The sequence below is a fragment of the Cebidichthys violaceus genome, unplaced genomic scaffold (assembly GCF_023349555.1).
Source record: "Cebidichthys violaceus isolate CVI_PGR_0920_01 unplaced genomic scaffold, fCebVio1.0.p SCAF_7, whole genome shotgun sequence".
In the NCBI taxonomy this organism is placed as follows: Eukaryota; Metazoa; Chordata; class Actinopteri; order Perciformes; family Stichaeidae; genus Cebidichthys; species Cebidichthys violaceus.
This window is the reverse complement of record NW_027176927.1, coordinates 9,319,919-9,326,196: the sequence shown is the minus strand read 5'-3', so window position 1 is coordinate 9,326,196 and position 6,278 is coordinate 9,319,919. Positions and strand designations below refer to the sequence as shown.

General features: G+C 40.8%; 1 long non-coding RNA gene across 3 annotated transcripts; it reads right to left on the bottom strand.

The window, feature by feature from the left end:
* Positions 1-2,314: 2,314 nt before the first annotated feature.
* LOC137891444 (uncharacterized) lies at positions 2,315-4,280 on the bottom strand. 3 transcript variants are annotated; one of them, XR_011105350.1, is made up of 4 exons: positions 4,034-4,280; positions 3,473-3,509; positions 2,919-3,012; positions 2,315-2,789 (listed from the first exon to the last, which is right to left on the bottom strand). It is a non-coding gene; the product is annotated as an uncharacterized lncRNA (long non-coding RNA). The 3 variants fall into 3 exon arrangements; XR_011105351.1 differs by having other exon boundaries at positions 4,039-4,280; XR_011105349.1 differs by lacking the exon at positions 4,034-4,280 and having other exon boundaries at positions 3,473-3,572.
* Between the last annotated feature and the right edge of the window lie 1,998 nt (positions 4,281-6,278).

Genomic DNA, 6,278 nt, shown 5'->3' with positions numbered 1-6,278 from the left:
TCAAGGCCTGCAACTTAGGTTTGAGCTGCTTTCTTCCATCATCTAGATTTAAGAGGACAACCTGGATGAACTCAAAGAAACCACTCAGCTTCGTCGGATAGCTCATATTGAGAGCATAGATCAAGCTAAACAACACCACCAGTGCATCAGTCCAAGATCTGAGAGTCATTACAACCTGATCCTCCAGGATGACTGAGACATGGAGAGGTTGAAAGGGAATCCTTGCAGCCGTGTCCTCTTCAGCCACCACGGCCAACAGCGACCACTGCACCCTCCTGGAATGCTTCGAACTCCTCCTCCTGAAAGAGGGAGTACACATGAGGTCATGTACACATGAGTACACATGAGGTCCAGAACAGGCTGTTTTCTGTCCTGGCCCTACAGTGGTGGAATGAACTCCCCACTGACGTCAGGACAGCGGAGTCGCTGCCCATCTTTCAGCGCAGGCTGAAAACCCACCTCTTCAGGAAATGCTACCCTGAGCCTTCCACTCAGCACTTATTCTTTTCATACTAGCTTGTTGCACTTATTGTATTCGTATTACTTATAGCACTAACTGTTTTTCTTGTTTCTGCACTGTACGTTGGCTCTGAGTTATGCTCTGCTTCATGCTCTTAGATGCTTGTTTGGAAAAGGAAATGTACTTATGACTTCTGGTGACTAGTAGTTCTTTTGATTACCAATGTTGATGCACTTATTGTAAGTCGCTTTGGATAAAAGCGTCTGCTAAATGACTGTAATATAATGTGTGTTACAAACACGTCAACTATGATAGGCTAATAAATAAGATACAAACCTTTGATGGTACTCCTGGGAAACATATGAAATTAGTGTGCGAACAAATATTCACAGGTGTAGAATAAAACAGTTTGGTAGAGGGAAAACACTTGATTGCAGAGGTAGGACGAAGTCATCAAGTCTAAGTCTCAAGTCTTTCTATTCAAGTCAAGACAGGCAAGACTCAAGTCGAGTCCAAATTCTAAACTTGAGTATCAAGTACTTACAAGTCAAAAAACACTCTTCACCAAAATCTAATGTATTATTTGTGGTACACTTAAAAGAAAAAGAAAGATTCTTCCAACATTTTTATTCATCTTTCGGTTTGGAAGAAGGTTGCAAGTCTTTCCTAATTTTGTCGAGTCTAAAGTCATCAACTTTGTATAAATCAGTGGCTCATCAGTGCAAACAAGAGATGATGAGCAATGAAGGCTGAAGGCGAATGAGAAGTTAACGTTACCTTGCAACTCTTGAAGATCACTGATGAGTCTTCTTTTAGGTACAGTGGCAGCCCAGCCAGGGCTGCTGTTCTAGTTGCACTGATGTCATTCTTGTCCTTTTACACAGAGAGAGGTTTTCAACTGAAATATTGAATATATGATTTGACCATTTTATTTCATTGATTTTATTTGATGCAACATTTAATTGTATTAAATTGACCATTTAATTTGATAGCTGTTTCATCAGTTCAGTCATTATTATTGTAGTTACTTCCACCCTTCAGTAAACATATTAATAGCACCCTTACCTGCTCGTCATATGCCATCAGCAGATCTGCCATCTTTTCACCAAAAGCTCCAGTCTTCCTCTCTTTGTAGAGTTTGAGCAGCTGTGGAGTGTTTTTATCCAGCGCAGTGAAGAAGGAATATTGAAGGCTTTGATTGGTGATCCTATGGAATTCGCCATAGAGCTGAACCAAACACAAAAGCATAAAGAGACATCCCATAATGAGCCTAAATCATGACAAGTCCATATTTTGAATTTATAACATGGTCTGATTCATGTGATTTGTTTAAAAATGTTGGACAACAGTTACATTTTCTAAGCATATCTGTAAAGGGCAAGCAAGTTGCAAGTTTCCCATAGTAAGATTTGAAGTCATTTATTTTTCACATAAATCACGAGCTGTGTTTCCCTGATGAAATGATCCTGAGGACAATGTCACAATCCATTTTTAAATCAAATCAAGCAATAATCAATGTTAGTTGTGTGTGTGTGGGTGTAAGACATGTCACCTTTGTTTTTTGTGTAGTGCCCCAGTATGTTTTTACTCACTTGAGCTTCAGAGAAGAGGGCAGGCCATCTGTCTTTTAATTCTGCGATAGGAGGTGCTAACGTCACAATCTCTTCACGTCGGAGTGGAAAGGTGCACTGCATGTGCTGATGGACAAGAACCATGTCTCTGTCAGTTGGCGTCTTCTTGAACTCCTCCAGCATCTCCATCCTTCTGGTCTCCAGGGTGTCCTTGTTCTCACCATGGGGATAGTTAGGGAGGAACTGGACTTCCCCTCTTCTGGGTCGTTTAATGTTGGCCCGGGGTGATGCACCCTCCGGGTTGCTGCTGCTGCGCTTTCCTGCATTCACCTTCTCAAACGCACAGTTGCCCTCTCTTAATGCAAACTCCACCTCGTATGAGAATGTCGGAACAACAAAAACTTCAGGCCATCTACAGAGGCGCTCAGGTGACTCTGTATTATCTGATAATAACACTGTGTCATCTGTGCTGGCTGAACTCAGATCCAATTCAATTATTTTTACTACCGTGACAGTTGCGATAGATGGCAGGTCCTCTATATTGACCAAATTGCATAAGGCATTGTCAAATTCAGGGTCTTGGAATTGCAGGCGAAAGTCATAGTTCAGGTCGAGATTTTTTTCCAGCTCCAATATGAGGGCATTCACAGTCTCAGGGCGAGAGTGCAAGTTAAGGTTTTCGGCATTGACTTCATCAAGAATGACCCTTAGATTGAGGACATCAGGCGTTGCCATTTGTACAACTGTGAATGGGAAGCCTGTAACAAACAAACAAAAAAGATACTGCAAAGGTTAGCGTATGTTTCAGCAGGTACTCTGCCTGAACAGCAACATTAACATCTGGTTCCCCCATGTTATTTAATCATTGGAAAATAGTACTCACTTACTGTAATTGTATTGCTTTGTCCAGGTACTCTGTGCATGCAGATATGACAGGCTGTTGCTGACTGCTGGATGTGGAGCTCTTCGTTTACTCTGAAACTGGAATGAAATGTTTAGGTGTGAGGATTGGTTTGGCACTACAACGGACACATCGTAATCAGAGGCATTCTGATGTTCTCTGCATTTATGAGAGTTATATGTCGAGTGGACATTTGATTTAAACCTGCAGTCCCTAAATGGACATGGACCAGTTTGCTTCATTTTGAAATGTCCCCTTAGATGAAGAAACATGTCCCTCTCAACAAATAGCTGCTTGAAATCACACAGAGGGCAATGAAATTGTCTTTCACACCATGTGTCACTGCCTGCTACCCTTCTCTCACTAACATTAGGCCTGTGCACTCTTGACATGTGTATCTTGAGTGAATTAAAACTGCTAAAAGTGCATATGCAGTTGTAATACAAACATGGTAAGGGAGAAACAGTAGAATACTGGCCATGTTGGAGTCTGTAATGTCTCAGTAAGCAGACTTTGATGGGACTAGAAAAAATAACTTACATTTCCACATGACTTGGGTCCATGAGCTCAGCCACAACTGAAATGAAAATAATCCGTTCAATGTATTAAAGTTAGGCTTAAAAAAAAGAAAAAAAACGTGGCTAACATAAGGCAGTGACGTTAGTTTGGTATAGTTGTGTATTAGCTGTATAAGCAACAAATATGTTGAATGCCTTAAATTAAATCAACCATTTGATATATATTAAAATCTCAATCCCATTGTCCTAACTGCACAAGTGGTGCATATTGCATGTGAATGAAACAGAGTGAATGATAGCACCACGTGGAGCCCAACACGACCATGCTAACGTTAACAATGTTAAGCCTATTCGGCAACGTTAACTTAAGCTAACCGCAGATACTCCTTGCACTCTGGCAATGTAATTTGGATGGAAAATCATGTGCAGACGTCAACAACTCTAACAGGTGAACATACAACTTGTTTTGCAGGCAAACTAAACGTTAACGCTTTGAGAGAGTGCACGCTTTCGTTACAGCAATGCTAACGTTAGCTTTTCAAATATTTTGCTAGCAAGCTAATAAAAGAGAGAACAGCCTTACCTTACTTGGTTTATGGACAGCAAATGCGTTTAAACCACCGAAAATCTCCGCTGTGAGTTTCTCCCTTCTCTCTTCACTTTCTTAACCTCAGTCCCAGACAGACAGGTGTGTGGAAAATCCTCTCCTCCCCGCTGAGCTGGGTCAACGTGCCGTGTAACGTTACGCCTGGCTAGTTCAACTTCACACAAACAGCAGCATGCGTGTGCGCTGCGTTGATGTGAGCTACATTGCTTGTGCTAAAGTAAAATGAACCCGGTAACATAATTGAGCTACCTAAAAAATGAACATAACAGGAGGGTTAAGACAGGTGTCTGAAACTTACGGGTGAAGGTATCTAAAAAAAACGTTGATTTCGAATGTCTTTTAAGATAGCTGCAATATAATGTGTGATGTTGGTACACTGAAATAACGTTAGGCTATCTAACCTAGGCTAACGTGCTAATGTTAGAGAGTTGGCTGACTGACTCCTCGCAAATCACATCAACCATTATTGCTGGTTACACTAACGGTGTTATCGTATAGTACTGTGTCTATTTCTCGGTAACTTTTGAAAAATCTAAGCGAAAAAACGCCGGAAAATTTACATTTCCAGACTCCTGTCTTAACGACAGATCAAGGATCAAGACAGCTATCTAAGTTTTCGAACACAGCCACTGTCTATAAAATCAATTTAGATCAAATGAGTTAATACAACACATTAGAATTGATACACCTAACTTGAAAGTCTACCAGAAGTTGATCAAACTCCAACAGACTGAGTCATTATGGCTGCAGTTCACTTACGAGTTCATGTTAGTGTATCACTCAAGTAACTACAACTTTCTATGCCATTTAAGTTGGGTTAGCTTACTTCTTTTATTAAGATGAGCTGGTAGGTTTTACAGTGCAAGGTAAATTGTCAAATCTGCCCAACATTTCTTATGCAGGATGCTAGTCCAGGCCTGAAAACATTCCCATGCCTCAATTTTCACATAATCATAGCGCCACCTACTGGCAAAAGGAAATGACAAGTTTTTCACTTTGATGTCCTCCTCCTAGCTATTTTACCAGATCAACCTCACATTTTAGAGAGAAAGCCTTAAGACAATGATAATAGGTCATCATGAATATTGTGAGTTTTTGGATTACTCTGTTGCTATGGCAACGCTTTGTTCGCCATGAAAAAGCAAGCAGATTTTATGTCGTAGGTGATGAAATTAAAGATTTCATGTGGATTTTTGGCTTGGTCGTTATAAATTGTCTCGATAGCGCCCCCTGCAAATTTTCAACAAAGCAGCCCCAGCACCTCGTTTAACTTACATGTATGAAATTTAGTCGGCACATGTATCATATGGAGACTTAAAAAAAGACTCTTAGGACCATGCTCTAAAGTCCACCAAAAGTCGGCTATTTGGATTTTTGTGTGAATTTTCCCTTGATTTCTAGTCACTATACTTTAATAAACTCCTCCTAGGGACTTTGTCAGATCCACTTCAAATTTGGTCAGTACAATCTAAAGACCTTTATGATTAAAAGTTGCTAAAAGCTTTACGTTTGATGGAATGGCATAGCCACGGCGTGGCGGCTATTTTACGTGATTCGCCATTAAACAACAAGCTGATGTAACTCCACTGGACTTGCTTAAATCTGTCCCAAACTTGCCATACTTGATAATAGTCATTGCCTGAGGATGTCTACAAGCCAATTTTCACTCAAAGTTGTAGCGCCACCTACAGGCAACAGGAAGTCAGCGTTATGTGACAGACGAAATCCGATTTACATGACATTTACATGATGTGGTCTGCGCTTGATATAGAGCAACATAATGCATGTTTGCACGTGTTCTCTAGCGCCACATTGTGGATACAGGAACTGGTGGAATATTTGCACTACATAATTTCCAGCATCGCAGAGTCCAGTGAGAAAAATATGTTAAACTCCGGGACGCGTTGTCCGATGGTCAAAGACATTTCTGCTGGCGTCCCGCCAGTGCTCCCAAGACGCAGGAAGGTGCGAGGGCTCGTCCATCACTGCTTGCAGCTTTAATTTGTTTAAAGTGTTTGCAAACCAAATGTTATTGCACTTTTGTTCGCAATACACTACTTTTGAATTCATTATTAAATTTTGCGCATAACAATGCGATTAATCGTAGAAAATCATGCGATTGATCGCGATTCAAAATTGTAATCGTTGCCCAGCACTAATATATATGTGTATATATCAGTGGTGGACCGTGCATTTTATACCTGGGCCTTCTGTGCTGTCC